At 48.4% G+C, this 18,658-nt stretch overlaps 1 non-coding gene across 1 annotated transcript; it reads right to left on the reverse strand.

The window, feature by feature from the left end:
• Nucleotides 1-6,584: 6,584 nt before the first annotated feature.
• LOC137754035 (U1 spliceosomal RNA) lies at nt 6,585-6,748 on the reverse strand. Its single transcript, XR_011071712.1, has one exon. It is a non-coding gene; the product is annotated as a U1 spliceosomal RNA (small nuclear RNA).
• Between the last annotated feature and the right edge of the window lie 11,910 nt (nt 6,749-18,658).

An 18,658-nucleotide genomic window follows, 5' to 3' on the forward strand; every position in this document is an offset into this window, starting at 1 on the left:
ACGGCCCCGATGACACCTTGATTCTGGGCTTCTGGCCTCCAGGATGGGGAGAGAATCAGCTTCTGTTGTTTCAAGCCCCCCAGTTTGTGGCAATTTGTTCTGGCGGCCCCAGGACACTCAGACACCCTGTTCGTTCCTATTTCTAATATGTTCCTTTTTCTTTCTTTTTTTAATTGTAGTATAGTTGATTTACAATATTGTGTTTCAGGTGTACAGCAAAACGATTGTTATATATATATATATTCTTTTTCAGATTATTTTCCATTATAGGTTATTACAAGATGTTGAATATAGTTCCCTGTGCTCTACGTTAATTACTTGTTGCTTATGTATTTTATGTATGTCTAATATATTTCTGGTCCCTTTAATCTCTATGCCGACCTTGTTCGTTCTGCGTTTTCCTTGCCATTTGTTTCTGTCTTGGGTTTATTGTGAAATCAGGCTAACCGGAAAGTATCTGACTTTTTTAAAAAATTTTTTATTTATTTTATTTATTATTTTTGGCTGCGTTGGGTCTTTGTTGCTGTGCGCGGGCTTTCTCTAGTTGTGGCGAGCGGGGGTCTACTCTTCGTTGCGGTGCGCAGGCTTCTCATTGTGGTGGCTTCTCTTGTTGTGGAGCACGGGCTCTAGGTGCGCGGGCTTCAGTAGTTGTGGCATGTGTACTCAGTAGTTGTGGCTCATGGGCTCTAGAGCGTGGGCTCAGTAGTTGTGGCGCACAGGCTTAGCTGCTCCGCAGCATGTGGGATCTTCCCGGACCAGGGCTCGAACCCGTGTCCCCTGCATTGGCAGGCGGATTCTTAACCACTGCGCCACCAGGGAAGTCCCAGTACCTGACTTTTTGACCAAAAGAACTAGAATCATCTTCTCTGATTATTTACGCACATGGACAGCGGTGTCTTGGGGCAGCTAGACAGCAGAAGTGTGAAGGTGAAGAGACAGGCCGTGGAGGACCACCCTCCTGGGCCTTCACCATCACCCCTGCCCACTCCCCGACCCCCACGGCTCTGACTCCGGCCCGGAGCTTCCCCGTCAACGCAGGGACCAACGGCTGCTGGTCAGCCAAGACCCCATCCCCTCCTGCCCGCCTGCCGTGGGACCCTCAGCTGTTCCTTCCTCTCTGTGCTCTGTGACGCAAAGCATGTCAGCAAACCTGGGCACCTGGGTGCTCAGCTTTCTCACCTGGACGACACCAGTGACCTCCTGCCATGTGTATTAGTTTCCCTTTGGTGTAATTACCACCAGTGTCGTGTCTTAACACACACAAATTTACTGTCTCACAGTTCTGAAGGTCAGGTGTTCAGTCTGGGTCTCACAGGGCTATAATCAGGGGGTCGCAGGGCTGGTTCCTCTAGAGGCTCCAGGGGAGGATCCTCTGCCTTTTCCAGCTTCTAGAGGAGCCGCATTCCTTGGCTTGTGGTCCCGCGCCACTCCGACCTCTGCTTCTGTGCTCACCTCTCCTTCTCTGACTCTGACCTCCTGTCTCCCTGATACAGATCCTCGGGATGACATTGGGACCCTCGGACAACCCAGGGTTGTCTCACCTCAAGGTCCTTCACTTAATCCCAGCTGCAGAGCCCCTTTTGCCACGGGAGGCCTCACATCCACAGGTTCCTCCTGGGGTCAGGTCGTGGTCACCCTGCCCACCTCCCCAGCCTGCTGCCACCCTACAGTGGCCAGAGTGCCCTCTCTCCAGACGGCAGGCCCTTTCATGTCACAGCCCAGCTTACCATCCTCCTGCAGCTCCCCTTGGTGCTTAGAACAAAATCCAAACCCGTCCCTATGCCCACCGCCCGTAGGAGGTGGTCCTGTCCCCCCGCCAACCCCTCATCACAGCACAGCAGCCCCTGACACCCAAGTCACTCCAGCAGGGCCCGTCCTCAGGAGCCTTCCCGCCCCTGCCCTGAAGGAGGCCCCGTCCTGCCTATCATTCACCCATTTATCATTGTCCCAAACTACCTGTGGCTCCGTTCACCTGTTCCTGTCTGTCCTCCTCCGAGTGAGTTCTGTGAGAGCTGAGGCCCCTGTGTGCCCAGAGTGTGCCGACCACACTCACCAAATATTTGTAAAGCAACGAGGAATTCCAGCAGAGGCTAAAGGCGGCCCGTCGCCGGTCTTGGCACAGAGCATTGTCCAGTTCCTGGCCAGTTATTCAGACACACAAAGAGCTCTTGGCCTCGGCGGGGGAAGAACAGAAGGGGCAGTGTCCTGTGTAGAGGCTCAAGTCTCGGCCTCTGGGCGTTCATTGTGCCACTTCAGCAAATGAGGTTCCCTCCAACTGTAACAAAACAACACCAGGAGCGGAGATGCTGTGCTTCTCTCTTGTCCCCCCTTCCGCCCCCATCATCTGGGAACCTTGCTCGTTTGACCTCCACCCCCAAATCTGAGCTTGGCCTTGGCTACCGGCAGCAGAGAATAATATTTATTGGCGGGGTGCCACAGCTTGGCCGAGCTCTGTAACGAGGAGATAAATGACACCCACATCTTGGCAGTAGAGGGTGACTGGTCCCTCCGGGTGGGAGAGCCTTGGGGAGCCTGGAGGGTGGTGATTGTCAGAGACAAATGGCAGCCACGCCTGGGAGGCGGGCACGGCCAGGTCCCAGCACGTGTGCCATTCCTGCCCTCTGTCCCAGGGACCTTCACACAGTCTGGCGTGGTTGTTAATTACAGCGAGTTATACGATTATCTCCGGAGAATGCAATGTTGCATGATTTTGCCTAGGGCTGAAAAGATGTGTCCAACAGCCAAGTAGATGGAAGGCCAGTGAAGCAAAAGTCTTCTCTGGGTTAATAGAAATGGAAAACCTAATGTGAGTTTATTTTCATTTGCTCCCCCAGGGAGGAGCCCTCTGGTGTCCTAGAGACCCCCAAGGTGCCCGGCAAAGAGGCCAAAAGCAGACACCCAATGAGGAGGACTCGGCTTGCTTTACACGGGAGAAGGTCCAAGGTGCCCAAGAGGGTCGCACGGAGCCTCCAAGAGGCTGCGGGGCGGGGGCTGCTGTAGGAGTTTGCCATCAGAAGGCCCCCACCTACACCACCACTCATGGTGGGCATGTGGAACACATTTCACACAGGGAATTTCTGCATCCTTGTTAAGCCTCATTTGTATCACATGATGGACAGTTGAAACTGACTCGTGACCATCTCATGGACGGAGGGACCCTGCACATCAGCTGGTGCCTCATGGCCCACCCAGGACCACGGCCTCAGATGCTCGGGGCATGACCCGCTCCCCTCTTCTGGCCTTGTTTGTTGAAACCTGCAGGATCCTATGCGCTAATTCCCAAGGAATGAAACAGCCGGAGGGACCCTAGAATGCCGGACTCTCATTCCAGCGGATTAATGGCTCTCCCAATCCGATTGGACAAGTTTCAGAAGCTGCTTCCCTCCCACTTGACTCCCCTCCTGGTCTTTGGTTCCTCCTGCCTCCCAGGCAGGAGTCCTGGGTTGGAATAAGGGAAACTGCTGAATGCAGACTTGCGGGCCACGTAGAACACAAGCAAAGAGCGTGAGTGGCTCCTGGCACTGCACTTTGGTCCAAAGATCCACCAGTCTTTTTAAAATGAAATTGACAAACAATAGCTAGTTTGGCTTTGCCTTTTGTACTTGAGGCCCCTGGTAACTGGGCAAAACCCTGCCAAAGAACTGAGGTGACCCCAGAAGGAGCCAGCAGAAGGGGAGGCCGGGCATTCCAGGCGTCAGAGTTGATGTGAGAGATCAGGGGCTGGTCTCAAGATGCCCAGACCGAGTTCCCACAGGCCCTGAGCAGTTGTTAGGCAGTCAGGGAAAGTGCAAGCCGCGTCCTGGTTTCCTCCTTACTTTCAACTCCTGCGGCATAAAATGTACTGAAGCCATTTCTTTGGGGATTAAAGGAAAGTGTTGGTTTTCTGAGAAGTTACAACATGTCCGAGCTCTTGCCCACACATTACTTTGCACGCGCTGCTCTTCTCTGATAACACCTGGAAACTAAGCCCCTTTTCTCCCCCTGCTGCTCTGTCATCTCCATCCTCTGCATTTCTATTTAAATGTAGAATCAGCTGGTCAGTTTGCATGCGCACAGGATGCCCTCTGGGATTTTGTTGGGTGGCACTGAATCTATAGATCAGTTTGGGACAAACGGACACCTTTCTGATGTTGAGTCTTCACTCAGTTATTCACATCTGTCCCTCCACCTACTCAGGGATCCTTAAATTTCTCCTCAGTGATACTTTGTGGTCTTCAGTGTTGAGGTCTTACACATCTTTTGTTCCATTTATTCATTGGCATTTGACATTTTTTTGATGCTCTTATAAATGGTAACTTTTTAATCTAGACAATATGGTACTGGCACAAAAACAGAAACATAGATCAATGGAACAAGATAGAAAGCCCAGAGATTAACCCACGCACCTATGGTCAACTAATCTATGACAAAGGAGGCAAAGATATACAATGGAGAAAAGACAGTCTCTTCAATAAGTGGTGCTGGGAAAACTGGACAGCTACATGTAAAAGAATGAAATTAGAATACTCCCTAACACCATACACAAAAATAAACTCAAAATGGATTAGAGACCTAAATCTAAGACTGGACACTATAAAACTCTTAGAGGAAAACATAGGAAGAACACTCTTTGACATAAATCACAGCAAGATCTTTTTTGATCCACCTCCTAGAGTAATGGAAATAAAAACAAAAATAAACAAGTGGGACCTAATGAAACTTCAAAGCTTTTGCACAGCAAAGGAAACCATAAACAAGACGAAAAGACAACCCTCAGAATGGGAGAAAATATTTGCAAATGAATCAACGGACAAAGGATTAATCTCCAAAATATATAAACAGCTCATTCAGCTCAATATCAAAGAAACAAACACCCCAATCCAAAAATGGGCAGAAGACCTAAATAGACATTTCTCCAAAGAAGACATCCAGACGGCCACGAAGCACATGAAAAGATGCTCAACATCACTAATTATTAGAGAAATGCAAATCAAAACTACAATGAGGTATCACCTCAGTCCTGTTAGAATGGGCATCATCAGAAAATCTACAAACAACAAATGCTGGAGAGGGTGTGGAGAAAAGGGAACCCTCTTGCACTGTTGGTGGGAATGTAAATTGATACAGCCACTATGGAGAACAATATGGAGGTTCCTTAAAAAACTAAAAATAGAATTACCATATGACCCAGCAATCCCACTACTGGGCATATACCCAGAGAAAACCGTAATTCAAAAAGACACATGCACCCGAATGTTCATTGCAGCACTATTTACAATAGCCAGGTCATGGAAGCAACCTAAATGCCCATCAGCAGACGAATGGATAAAGAAGTTGTGGTACATATATACAATGGAATATTACTCAGCCATAAAAAGGAACGAAATTGAGTCATTTGTTGAGACGTGGATGGATCTAGAGACTGTCATACAGAGTGAAGTAAGTCAGAAAGAGAAAAACAAATATTGTATATTAATGCATGTATGTGGAACCTAGAAAAATGGTACAGATGAGCCAGTTTGCAGGGCAGAAGTTGAGACACAGATGTAGAGAATGGACATATGGACACCAAGGGGGGAAAATTGCGGTGAGGTGGGGATGGTGGTGTGCTGAATTGGGCGATTGGGGTTGACATGTATACACTGATGTGTATAAAATTGATGCCTAATAAGAACCTGCAGTATAAAAAAACAAACAAAACAACTAATACTAAACTTTTATTGGGTTATTTGTATGGAAATATGTTAATATAAATGTTTCAGACATTACATGAAATTTCTAAAAATCTTATATTTGTATTTGTATGGAAATATGTATGGAAATATGTTAATATAAATGTTTCAGACATTACATGAAATTTCTAAAAATCTTATATGTTCTGGTATAATGTTATAAGTAATAATCCTAGTTATTACTTTAAAATGTATATCTCAGAAATAACTAATTTTCTTGTCAACTGCATTATTATGAACTTTCATCATATCTTTAACCGTGGTCATTTTTAAGTCTTTTGTCATTTACAGACAGTTCTGGGTGTACTCTGATGATTTTGCAAATATGTTCCTATAAAAGGGTTTCATCTTCAAAAAATTCATGGAAAAGACTCTGACAAGTACAGGTTTCTGGTAACTGACTGTACTGCTGAACTGAATGAATAAGCATTTTCAGAACTCTAATGAAAAACTGATGAACTCATAAAAGTGCTAACAAAAGATCAAGATGAAAAAAAAAATTAATTACATGGGACTGAGTGAACTGATGAGGATGAGTATAATTTTTGTGACTTTCTGTCTGAATTAAAAAAAAAAAAATCCCACAAGGACTCAGAGGCAAAGAATATACAAATCAATTTTCACTGCAAAGTAAAGGAGCTGTTACAGTGGAGGATTACTGGACTGAATGTCAATATTATGACATAGTATGAGTGTGTTTCATGTTTGGTAATTGCAATCATTGTTGCTTTTGTTGTGGTCATCCATGTACAATGCTTGGTGTCAGTCTATTTATCTCTTGTAAAAATAAAATACAGTGTGTGTGTGTGTGTGTGTGTGTGTGTGTGTGGAAAAAAATAAATAAATAAATAAATGGTAACTTTTTTTTTCCCCCAGGGGAAAGCACGAATGCAGTCTTCCACTACCACAAACTACGCAGTCGAGTTTCCCACATTTGGGGAAATCGCAGAGGTCATCACATCCGGAGTGCAATGGATGAGCCTCACCGTGGGAAAACCACCTTCGTGATCATGGTATCTCCCCTGCCAGTTAAGGATATAAATGGTAACTTTTGAAGATTTTTATTTTCTATTTGCTTGTTGCTGCTATATATATATTAAAAAAAATTGTATGTTAATCTTGTATCCAGCAATCTGGCCACATTTAAGTGTTAATTCTAATCGATGATTGGTAAACTCTTTTGGATTTTCTACATTATGTTGTGTCTGTATAATGAGAACTTACTTTCTCCTTTCCCAAGGCTTACGCCTTTAATTTCTTTCTCCTGCTGTTTCACGCTGGCTGTGTTAAATGGATGGGGTGAGGAAGGATGTCACAGCTTTAGCTATTTCTTCCCCCTTCCCCCCATTAAAAAGCTTATGAAGGATTCTGGGAAGATTGCAGTAGTAACATAGTTTTTGGATATTCCAAGAGCCCAGCTTAAATACAGGTTGTACAACCAGATAGAAAAAGAAAAACTCCCGAGAGTGTACGATGGAGTTTCCCAGAGGCCACGTGACACGCTACAGCCCAACAGATTAAATGTACAAGCAGATATAAGAATCCAACTGTCTTCTTCTTCTTTTTTTTAATTAAAGTGGTGGGTTTTGTTTTTTTGAGTTTTTTTTTTTTTTTTTTTTTTTCTTTTTTGGCTACACCACATGGCTTGCGGGAACTTAGTTCCCCGATCAGGGATCGAACCTGTGCCCCCTGCACTGGACGCTCAGAGTCCTAATCGATGGACCTCCAGGGAAGTCCCAAGAATTCAACTGTCTTCTATTAATGCAGACATTAAGACATTTGCAAGAACATGAAACAATGACACTCTTCTTACTAAATGTTGTGTTTTCAGAGATATAGTTACTTTTTATTAAAAAAATATTTTTATGTTAACATGTAATAGGATTATTACTGCCATTTTAAATGAATGAAGAAATATATCTTTAAAATAAAAAAACATTCCATGGACAACATCTATAGCAAAACAAGGAGCTAAGGTGTTCCCACACAGCCTGGAGCCTCCGTGCGTGGGGTTGAGCCTCTGTAGGCCCAGACCGTGGGGTGCGGGGTCTGTGCGGAGAGGGCAGAGGGCAGTTACATGCTGAGTGTAGGGCCCCCGAACGCCCACAGGTGCGCCCTGCACAGCGCGGCAGCAGGCCAGGTTGACATCAGCAGGTGAAGCTGGCAGAGGTGTGGCTGCTGGGATAGTGGGGTGAGTGCGGGGCAAGCTGGTCGTATCTGAAGGGGCTGGAATGGTCCAGGCCCTGTGAGCTCTCGAAATGGCCAAGGTGGGCCTCCTTCCAGGACAGAGCCCTACGTGGAGGGAAAACCGCAGGGCTGGGGTCAGAGTTGAGCAGGGCAGGGAGAATGGGGACAAATGAGGGGGAGGGTGGGGATGAAAGGGGAGCTGCTGCCATGCATGTTAAAATCACATGAGACCAACAGAAGAAGTGTGTCTGTGAAAGAGGAAAAGCCATTGAACCAGGCCTCCTGCTAAAAGCTCGTGAACATTACATTCACATAAAAGGCAACAGAAAGGGCTTCCCTGGTGGCGCAGTGGTTAAGAGTCTGCCTGCCAACGCAGGGGACACGGTTCGAGCCCTGGCCCGGGAAGATCCCACATGCTGCCGGAGCAACTAAGCCCGTGTGCCACAACTACTGAGCCTGGGCTCTAGAGCCTGTGAGCCGCAACTACTGAGCCCGCGTGCCACAACTACTGAAGCCCATGGGCCTAGAGCCTGTGCTCCGCCACAAGAGAAACCACCACAATGAGAAGCCCACGCACCGCAATGAAGAGCAGCCCCCCCTCGCCTCAACTAGAAAAAGCCCGTGAGCAACAATGAAGACCCAACGCAGCCAAAAATGAAATAAATAAATAAATAAATATATTAAAAAAAAAAAAAGCAACAGAAAACTATCAAGGTCAAACCCCATACAAAGTTACTACAAGAAAAATGAGAATAAGCGGCAGAATGACATTCCTACAGAGAATGAGAAGACTTCAGAAGGAGGCGTTGAAAAAAAGAGAAAAACTGAAACATGCTGTTTCAAAATAAGCTAAAAATATTTAGGACAATGATACAAAATATGAGAAAAACACCATTATAAGTCAATTTTTAAAACTCAGAAATGACAGACTCCAGAAAAGAATTAAAAATAAAAGAAAAGGGGGCTTCCTTGGTGGCACAGTGGTTAAGAATCCGCCCGCCAATGCAGGGGACACGGGTTCGAGCCCTGGTCCGGGAAAATCCCACATGCCGTGGAGCAACTAAGCCCGTGCGCCACAACTACTGAGCCTGCGCTCTAGAGCCCGTGCGCCACAACTACTGAAGCCTGCGTGCCTAGAGCCCGTGCTCCGCAACATGAGACGCCACCACAATGAGAAGCCTGTGCACTGCAATGAAGAGTAGTCCCCTCTTGCTGCAACTAGAGAAAGCCCGCGCGCAGCAACAAAGACCCAACGCAGCCAAAAATAAATAAATAAATAAATAAATAAACCAAAAAAAAAATTTAAAGAAAAAAAGAAAAGGAAAGGGACGTTCCTGGTGGCCCAGTGGTTCAGATTCCACGCTTCCACTGCAGGGGGCAGCGGTTTGATCCCTGGTCGGGAATTAAGATCCTGCGTGCCAAAAAAAAAGAAAAAATCATTTCCTAAGTGAAGACTAAATTAGAAGAAACACAAGAGTCAATAAACACCATAAATAATGCTTTAAGAGAAGTAGAAGGTGAGAAGGAGAAATGTTTTAAAATTCAAAAGGAAACAAAGAATGTGGGACAAATTCGTTGAGGGATATTCTAATTCCATCCTCCCAGGTGTCCTGGAGACTCCTAGTGCCCTAGTGAGCTCACGGCGGGAATTGGGTCGGCCAAGCCGCAGAGGCTGGCTTTTTTAACTATATATATATATCTATAGATTCTTTCAGATTCTTTTCCCTTGTAGGTTATTACAAAATATTGAGTAGAGTTCCCTGTGCTATACAGTAGGTTCTTGTTGGTTATCTATTTTATATGTAGTAGTGTGTTGGCTTTTTAAAACAATAGCCTTTATTTTTTGGAGCAGTTATAGATTCACAGCAAAATCAAGCAGCAGGTCCAGAGTCCCCGCTCACCCTGCCCCGCATGGACTTCCTGTACCACGGTCCTGCACCTGGTACAGTCACCCAGGTTTATTCTCTCTCTAGGTTGGGGGTAACTTCTTCTTTTTTTTTTTTTTAATAAATTTATTTATTTATTTATTTTTATTTCTGGCTGCGTTGGTTCCTCGTTGCTGCACATGTGCTTTCTCTACTTGCGGCGAGCGGGGGCTACTCTTTGTTGCGGCGCGCGGGCTTCTCATCGTGGTGGCTTCTCTTGTTGCAGAGCACGAGCTCTAGGCGCATGGGCTTCAGTAGTTACAGCGTGTGGACTCAGTAGTTGTGGCTCATGGGCTTCGTCGCTCCGCGGCATGTGGGATCTTCCCGGACCAGGGCTCGAACCCGTGTCCCTGCATTGGCAGGTGGATTCTTAACCACTGCGCCGCCAGGGAAGTCCTAAGTTGGGGGTAACATCTGAGGCCACTGCTGCATGGTAAGACGGGGTGTGTTCTGGTATCATTGTCCTGAGTAGATGGAGGTGGAGGTGGATGTGGGGTGGCCATGGGGAACCAGGGAAAGGGACGGTCACTGAGCCAGGGGACAGCTGAGCAGGAGCCGGAGGGGCTGGAGTGGGTGTCACAGTGCTCCCGGCCCCTCCCAGTTACAGAAAGCTCCTGGGCCGAGGGGCCCCTGTAGCCCGGGGCTCGGGGCCTGGAGGAGGGCAGCAGACCCCTGGTCCTGGCTGCACGGCTGCAGCCCCAGTGGCTTTTCTTTGTGCTGTTCCTGGATGTTCCCAGATTTGCAAAATCAACCCAGGGGTATTCTGCAAGGCCAACACGGGGGGAAGGGGAAGGGGGACTAATTTGGGCAGTGCATGTGGAGTGAACTGTAGTTCAGGCCTGCGGGGGAGCAGGGAGAGGGCACAACCGTGGGCACGGAGCTCACAGGTGGAGCCACTGCCCGGTGCGGGGCACAGGACCCAGTGCCTCAGCCTCACCCGCCCCCCCAAGCTCCGCCCTCCCAGGTGTGCAGGGGCCACGAGCTCTCCCAGCCCAAGGTTGTTCAGAGGCCACCGCAGAAAGACCAGGGCCTGGGCAAGACACTGTCCACTTTCTCCAATTCTGGCCTCAAGGGCCGAGTGGCTCTGGGTGAGCGACTCAGAACTCTGGTCAGTTATGCAGCCCCGCAAGGTCATTGCAATTTTTACTGTGGTCACTGATTCAGAAAAGCACTGCTCCTCGGATCCCTGGTTTTGGCCTCGTTTGACAATCACATGAAATAAGGATTGTCCCATGGATGAAATCACTAACATTCCCAGCTCCCTGTGGCCGGTGGCCCCTGAGCGGGAGAAACAAGTAACTCAGTGTTCCCTTTGGTGCACGGTGGGGACATTTTGATCTTTGCATCCCTTACCTAGGGGTTTGTTTTGTTTTTCTGAGTGGAACCCCATGACCTTGGGCAGCTGGAGGAAGGTATCCTGGTTACCTGGTTACCGGGAGACCAGTGGTGGAGGAGGGCCCGGCCTCGGCAGGATTCTCTTACAGATTCCTTTCCTTTTTTTTCGAGTAAAGACCTCATCTCGCTGCATGGAAGTGAGTCTTAAATGATGTCCTCTGTCGGTGTTTCAGCTATGGGGTTCGGGGGAGACTCTGGGGATGGGAGGGCATCAGTGAAACACAGCACGAGGATCTGTGCTATTCCATGCATGGGTGGGGAAGGGGCAGAAAGGGCCACAGTCACAGGAGTGAGGGGAACTCTCTAAGTCATGGGACTCTCAAAAAAAGCTTTAATCCCTAATGCCACCCAAGATTCTAGATGATTCCCACCCCAGAGAACTCTGCATCTTCACAGCTCGGCAGTGCACAGTGCTGGGCAAAGCCCGGGGTATGTACTAAGTAGTGAATGACTGATACTCAGAATCTCGAGAGCAAGGTGGCGGGAGCAGTGAGGAGGACAGAGGGTACCCCAGAGGGATGGAGGGCAGCCATTGTGGAGGCTGGCTGGGGAGAGGTCAAAGGAAGGTCTCCATTGTAGCCCAAAGACATTTCAGAGACAGCCGGACACTTCCACTCGGGGCGTGTTTTCTCCCAAGAGCAGCAGGTGGGGCCTCCTGGGTGGGAGCCACACCAGGTGGGCAGGGGCGCTGTGCGGTCCGCACTCTGAGAAGTGAGCTGCATCTAAATGCAACGATCCTGAATGGGACCAGACAAAGGATATTAGTGGTGTCGACTTAAAAAAATATTCACAACCTAAAAGTTGAGAGTTATGTTTTATTCGGCGGGAATTTTTAGGACTTCAAGCCCAGGAGGCAGCATCGCAAGTAACCCTGAGAGAATTGCTCTCAGGAGGCAAGGGCAGGTAGAGCCAGATTATATAGAAGTTTTGCAACGAAAGGCAGGCAGTCTGAACGTCCAAAGATTATTGTGAATTAAAGGAAAACCAGATATCTCAAGTTAAAGGAATTTAGCGCTTTTCTATGCATGGGAAGATGCAAGAGTCTGGGCTCACTGAACCCCTTCCTTTGATGTGCACCTCAGCCATCTGGGGCCAGTATCCCCTGTTTTCACATCCTGAATTTCCCCAGGGCTCACCATAGGGAGTGGCTGCGGTCTGATGGCTGCTAGGTGGCAGGCATTCTTTTCCTTCCTGAGTTTCCTCAGAGTTCACCACTGGCAGTGGCTGCAAGCGCTGATGACTGTGGCATCCTTTGTTTACTGATATGGCAGAAGATACTCCACTTCTCAGTGGGGACACCAGCCAAGTCCAAATAACGTCTGCAGTTTAGCTACTAGTCACGTTCCTGTGTTGGTTTCTCCATTTTGACCGACTTACCATGTCCTGGAAGATGAACACACAAAAACGCAGAACTATCTTTGCAACTTTTTTGCAAATCTAAAAGTATTCCAAAGGAAAAAAAAAAGTATCTGATTAAAAAAAAAAAAAAAAGGAGCCAAAGGTGAAAGCAATAGTAAGGCGGGGGAGGGGAGAGGGCAGGTGTGGGGGCAGGTGCAGGGGCAGAGGGCGAGGCCGGAGAGCCCATTATAAACCCGGTGGAGAGAGCCGCGTGGGTCTGACTGCAGGAAGCACAGAGGTGGGTCGGCTCTTGTTCTTTCCGACACTTTGATGACAGAGATGACGGTGTTGAAGGTTGAGATTTTAAGAACAAACAGTTGGCCTCCCCATGAGCCCTTGGTACTGCTTTCCTCTCCTGGCAGGCAGGAGGGAGGATTCTTGCTGTGCCCAACAGTTAAGCAAACAGTAATTTAGAGGTTTCCATAGACATCTGAAGACACTGGGTGACTGTGACGCCAGGGATGGCAAACAATCCTTTTCCCAGACATCACCGCCCCGCCCCCGCCCCAGTCATCTTTCCAGATTAGGAAAGCCTGGCCGACTCCTCTGGGGCCCCAGGGCTCCGGCTGTGCCTGCCCCGGTGTCCTATCTGAAGGCTGGCAGGCCTGGTCCTCCCTCGGTTCATCCTACAAAACGATCACAAAGCCTGCACCGAAACCCCTCTTAAAAACGCAGCTTCTGGGACTTCCCTGGCGGTCCAATGGTTAGGACTCTGAGCTTCCAATGCCAATGCCGGGGGCCCAGGTTCGATCCCTGTTCGGGGAACTAACATCCTGCAAACCACGTGGCGCGGCCAAAAAAACCCTCGAAAAACCAAAAACCAACGCAGCTCCTAACACATTATGCATCAGGGAGGTAAGAGTTAGTTCGAAGAGCCACTTTTATTTTATTTATTTATTTTTTTTTAATTTTTGGCTGCACTGGATCTTCTTTGCGGTGCGCAGGCTTCTCATTGCGATGGCTTCTCTTGTTGCAGAGCACGGGCTGTAGGCACACGGGCTTCAGTAGTTGTGGCTCGCGGGCTCCAGAGCACAGCCTTGGTAGTTGTGGTGCACGGGCCTAGGTGCTCCACAGCATGTGGGATCTTCCCAGACCAGGAATCGAACCCGTGTCCCCTGCATTGGCAGGAGGATTCTTAACCACTGCACCACCAGGGAAGCCCCGAAGAGCCACTTTTCCCAGCCTCCCGTCCCGGCCCCTCTTGGCCACCTGCCTGGGGACCAGCCAACCTCCAGTGTGACAGCGCAGGGGGCACGGTCCGTGCCACGGAGAGCTGTGGGTGCTTCTACTTCCAATGCCGGGGGCTTTCCTGTGGCCTCAGCCCTGGCAGTGGTGAGTCCCAGGCCCTCCTCCTGGACGCCATGCGGGGATGATGCAAGGTCAGTGTCACATGGCCTGTGGCCGTCTGTGGGGAAAGGCTGACCTCTGGTGGCCAGCTCCCATATTGCTGCCTCCGTGCTCCTCCCGGCTTCTACGCTGTCTGCATCCCCCCACGGGAGCCTGGGGACACCAAGGCTTGTCTGTCCCGTCCCGGGTGACCCAGGCCCTCCCCACCCCACGGGCGCCTTCCTGGCTGGGGGTCATGAGGGTGTGTGGGGTAGGGTGAGCTCACCCCTCAGGCCCCTTTCTCCTTATGCGGACTATGTCCACAGCCCCGTGGCCGTGGGCCTGGCTCCCGGCTATGGGTTCTGGTGGTCCACTAGGACCATGGGGCTGCTCCTCAACCCTAAGGGGGCTCCGTCTGCTCTTGCTGAGCCCGGATCCCCCAGTCTGCGTCCTTCCGTCCTCGGCCCAGGAGAGGGTCCGGGCAGCTCTGTCTCAGCAAAAGCCAGAAGGGACTCAGCCTGCTCTGCCCTGGCCGCTCGGACCAAAGTGGCCTGATGCTAAGACAAAACAAGACACCCCCTCCTGCCTTGAAGAGTATTGTCACCAAGTCATTATTTTATCACCAAGTAATGCTGACAGCAGACCCTTCGATGTCTCCTCCATGTCAAGGGTCAGAAGTGGGGAGGGGTCAGGGCAGGGGGAGGATGCCCGGTTCACATAGTACCTGGTAATTTCTTTTTTTTTTGGCCACACCATGCGGCACGTGGGATCTTAGCTCTCCGACCAGGGATCGAACCCGTGCCCCTTGCGGTGGAAGCGTGGAGTCTTAACCTCTGGACCGCCAGGGAAGTCCCAGTACCTGGGAATTTTTAATGTGGTAAGTCTGGTGACCGGGTTTTCTCTCTCTTTTTTTCTTTTTTTTGCTTGTTCTTTTATTATTATTATTAAACATATACTAATGTGAACATTTCCCATGTGCCTGTGGGTAGAGCCCTTGCTAGGTGGCCCAGCCTGTGACAGATGTTTCCTCATCTTTATTGGGGTATCTCAGAGGTATCCCAGGAAGACGGGGTCTTCTGCCAGCCAGGAAGCAACCATTAACGTCAAATGCACAGCAATTGGTCGGTGAGCAGGTTGTAGTGACACTGTGAGCCTCGCATGCCACCCACTCGAGAGCCTGCAGTTTCATATCTGTGTCCCAGAGACAGCACCCCAAAAACCTACTTTCTGGGCGGTGGGCATTGGCTCCCGAGACCCCACCTGCTGTAGCGCTGCTCTTACAGGCTTGCTACTTTTTTTGGATGAATCGAGGGTAACATTAAATACATTACTGTAGGGGAACAAAATTTGCAGGCCAGACACCCAAAATGTCTCTGGCCTGCAAATTATTTCAAGCTGAAAACAATCAAGACACCAAAAGTCCCGGGAAAAAACTTTGACCTTCCTCCAGCTGCCCAAAGGATTTAGATAGAGGGCTTGTTCCCAGAATAGAGCTATCCCCTGATATGTCTGCAAAGAATATGGGCCGGTGGAGATCAGGGTCCACTCGGCGTCCCATTGTCTCTGCCCAGCCCAGCAAACAGATATTTACCAGACATCTCCATGTGAATGAACTTCCTCCCCTTTGAAGTCCCAAACCACCGCCCTCACCATCCTCTTTTGTGTTTAGCTGAAAATGGTATTTAAGGCGAGGGTTTCGGCCATTTTGGTGAGTTACTCAGCTTTTCTGGATCTCTCCCATGTATACGTGTTATTAAGCTTTGATTTTTCTCCTGTTAATCTGTCCCATGCCAATCCAATTCATAGACCAGGCAGAAGAGCCTAGAAGGGTAGAGGAAAAGTCTTCCCCGACATGACTCATGTAAAAATATGCCCCCTGTCCTCACCAGCATTTGGTATTGTCAGTGTTCTGGGTTTTGGGCATTCTGATGGGTGTGTGGAGGCGTCTCCTGGCTGTTTTAACTTACATTTCCCTGATGACATATGTGGAGCACCTGCATTCCTTATAAAATCACTAGTTAATGCTGTCATCCTAGAGAGAGGTTATCTGAGAGACTGGGAGGTAAGACATTTTGATGGGGTGTTAAGGCCTCGGAGTGGAGTCCCACCTGGGAGGGTCCGGGTGGCAGAGGAGCATGAGGGCCTTGCACAGCTTCACAGCCATTTCACCGGCGTCACGATTTTGCCTTTGATCAGCTTCCACCCATTCTCCGGAATAACCTACTTTTTGTTTTTACTCTCAACGTTGACAGTGTTTCCGGGGCCCATCGAGGTAGAATTCCCCTCTGCCCACCCCAGGCCTTCCTTCTCAGGCCAGAGCGAAAAACACTAAGGAAGGAAGGGGGGCGGGGGATGGAGAGAGAAAGAAAGAGAAAGAGAGAAAGAAGGGAGGAAGGGAGAGTAAGGAAAAACAGTTGCCCGCCACTCCACTGCTACAAGGATCAAGCCTTTGGCCCCTGCAGTCGTCCACCAACAGTGAGGGGAATTCAGGATGGAAAAAAACAGGAAGCACTCTGTGCTTTGGATACAGACCCCCTAGATAGTGAAGTTACATATCTAAGGAAAAGTTTCAGTGACCCCAGATTCTTGCATCTTTCCATACGTAGAAAAGCACACTAAAATCATTAACTTGAGATGGCCGTTCTTTGTGATTAGCAGTAATCTTTTCATGCTTGATTACATATTTTTCTCAGCAAAAAATTCCTATATATCCTGGCTTCTCCCTCACCTCTTCTGAGAGGGGTATAGTCCTCAGGAAGGTCCCCGAATAAACTTAACTGACAACTTTTACGCTGTGCCTTTTCCTTTCAGTCAAGAGAAGGGAGGAAGGAAGAACAGCCAGTGTGAGATAGGAATCGGGGTGAGAGCCTACACCAAACCCGTTAGTGGGGATGTAGAGGATCAGAGTCTAAAAGTTTGCTATGAGAGGATGAAACCTGCAATCGAAGCTGCTTCTCAGGGAAGATAGGACAGGCATCTTATTCAGAATGTGTCGACTGTGCATTTATTCACCGGTCCTATGTTCCTCTAATAGATCTTTCTAGATCTTCATTTTTATCTCCCTTGAGTTTTGATTTCCAATGTGTGTGGTTCTTAGTCTTTGGGAATGAATGATCCACATACAGGACATTATTGTGAAATATTTGACCAGCTCAAACATTCCGCTCCTCTGACCATGCTGGACAAACCTTCTCTGCATCAAGTCGTGCTGTCATTTGGGGGGTTTGATTCATTCACTGTTTATTCATAATTTATTAACATTTAGCAAATAGTGCAACATTTTTGTCCTGGGGATACGAAGGTGAATAAGATACAGCCTGAGGGAGACTGACACCTAGCGGAGGAGAGACACAGCACATGGATTACTATAAAGCAATAAGCTTCTAGCGTATCCTAGCTCCTAGCGTATCCTGGGGACCATTCCAGGAAATGCATTAATGGGAAAATCTTGACTTACTTGGAAATCAGATAACATGAACATTATTCCTGGCATGCCTTTGAAATACTGGGCACCACTTAACCAATTCTCCAATCCAGTCTTTGACTGCTCTCTAACAACGTAGAACTCTCAGGTTTTGATGTAGAAGAAGTCTTTGTTGCATTTCACATGTTTTATATTAATTGCATCATTCATGAATGATGCAGTTAACGGCCAAGGATAGGAGGATGTGGTTAGGTCTCTGCCCAGAACTTAGGTTTCAGAACTGCGATTCCGTGAAGGGTTAACACCTGGCCCCCTCCAGATGGCCTGAGGTCAGAGCCTCTCTGGAAGAGGCGGGAGAACAGCCCTTCTGGAGAATTAGAAAGTTTAGTGCGTGCGATCTATTTTCAAAGCCGGGCAGCTGGAATTTAAGGGGCCACGGCTATGAACCCTGAGCATAAATTGTTGACTGTGAGATGATCAGGCTTGAAAACTGAGCTGGTTCCTGGGTCAGGCAGGATTAAAGGGCCAGATGCTCAAAACAGTGATATTACGGGGATTTAAAAAAATCAACTTAAAGAATCACCAATATCTCCAACTATTTGGGCAAGGAGTTTTACCTTTTTAAAAACAAATTTAACCTTAGGGACAGATTTGCAGTTTCGCACACTGCATGTTCTCTAGGCTGCTGCCTCGAAATCTGCGTGCAGGAAAGCTGGCTTTGGGCTGTGTTTGGGCAGGTTTAGGGGACACAGTGGCCGGGAAACAGATGAGCAGTTGCAGGCTCACAGGGCAGCACGCAAGGTCGTTGGCGTCATCACAACCTGTTCCCTGACTCGCTGTGATGTTACAGGTGCCTTTCAAGTTTGCAGTTAACATACCCAGCATGGCTCTGTCTTTTGTTGCATTTCCTGCACTATTATCTAGGTTTTGGTGTTTCCTCCTCCCCAATTTTTGCATCTGATGACTTAGAGAATGTCCTTGATCTTCATGTGATGGCTCTGAGATGGGTGATAAAGAAGATGGGGCAATGGCAAGAATGAAGAAGGCCCTGCACTTGTGAGCCAAGCAGATGAGTGAAACTACAACACAGATCTTTGCTTAAAATCAGTCAGCAGGAAATTCCCCCCCCCCCCATGCTAAGCGTGGATGTGCGTGGGAGAGAAGAAATACAGGCTGTGCCTGTATTTTCCGAATTTTAAAAGTTAGTATATATTAATGACACACTGAAAAATACCATTTAAAGACTGAAGCAGTGCTGTAATATGGTAGACTAAGTTATCTGGACCAATCCT

The sequence above is a fragment of the Eschrichtius robustus genome, chromosome 19 (genome assembly GCF_028021215.1).
Source record: "Eschrichtius robustus isolate mEscRob2 chromosome 19, mEscRob2.pri, whole genome shotgun sequence".
Lineage (NCBI taxonomy): Eukaryota > Metazoa > Chordata > Mammalia > Artiodactyla > Eschrichtiidae > Eschrichtius > Eschrichtius robustus.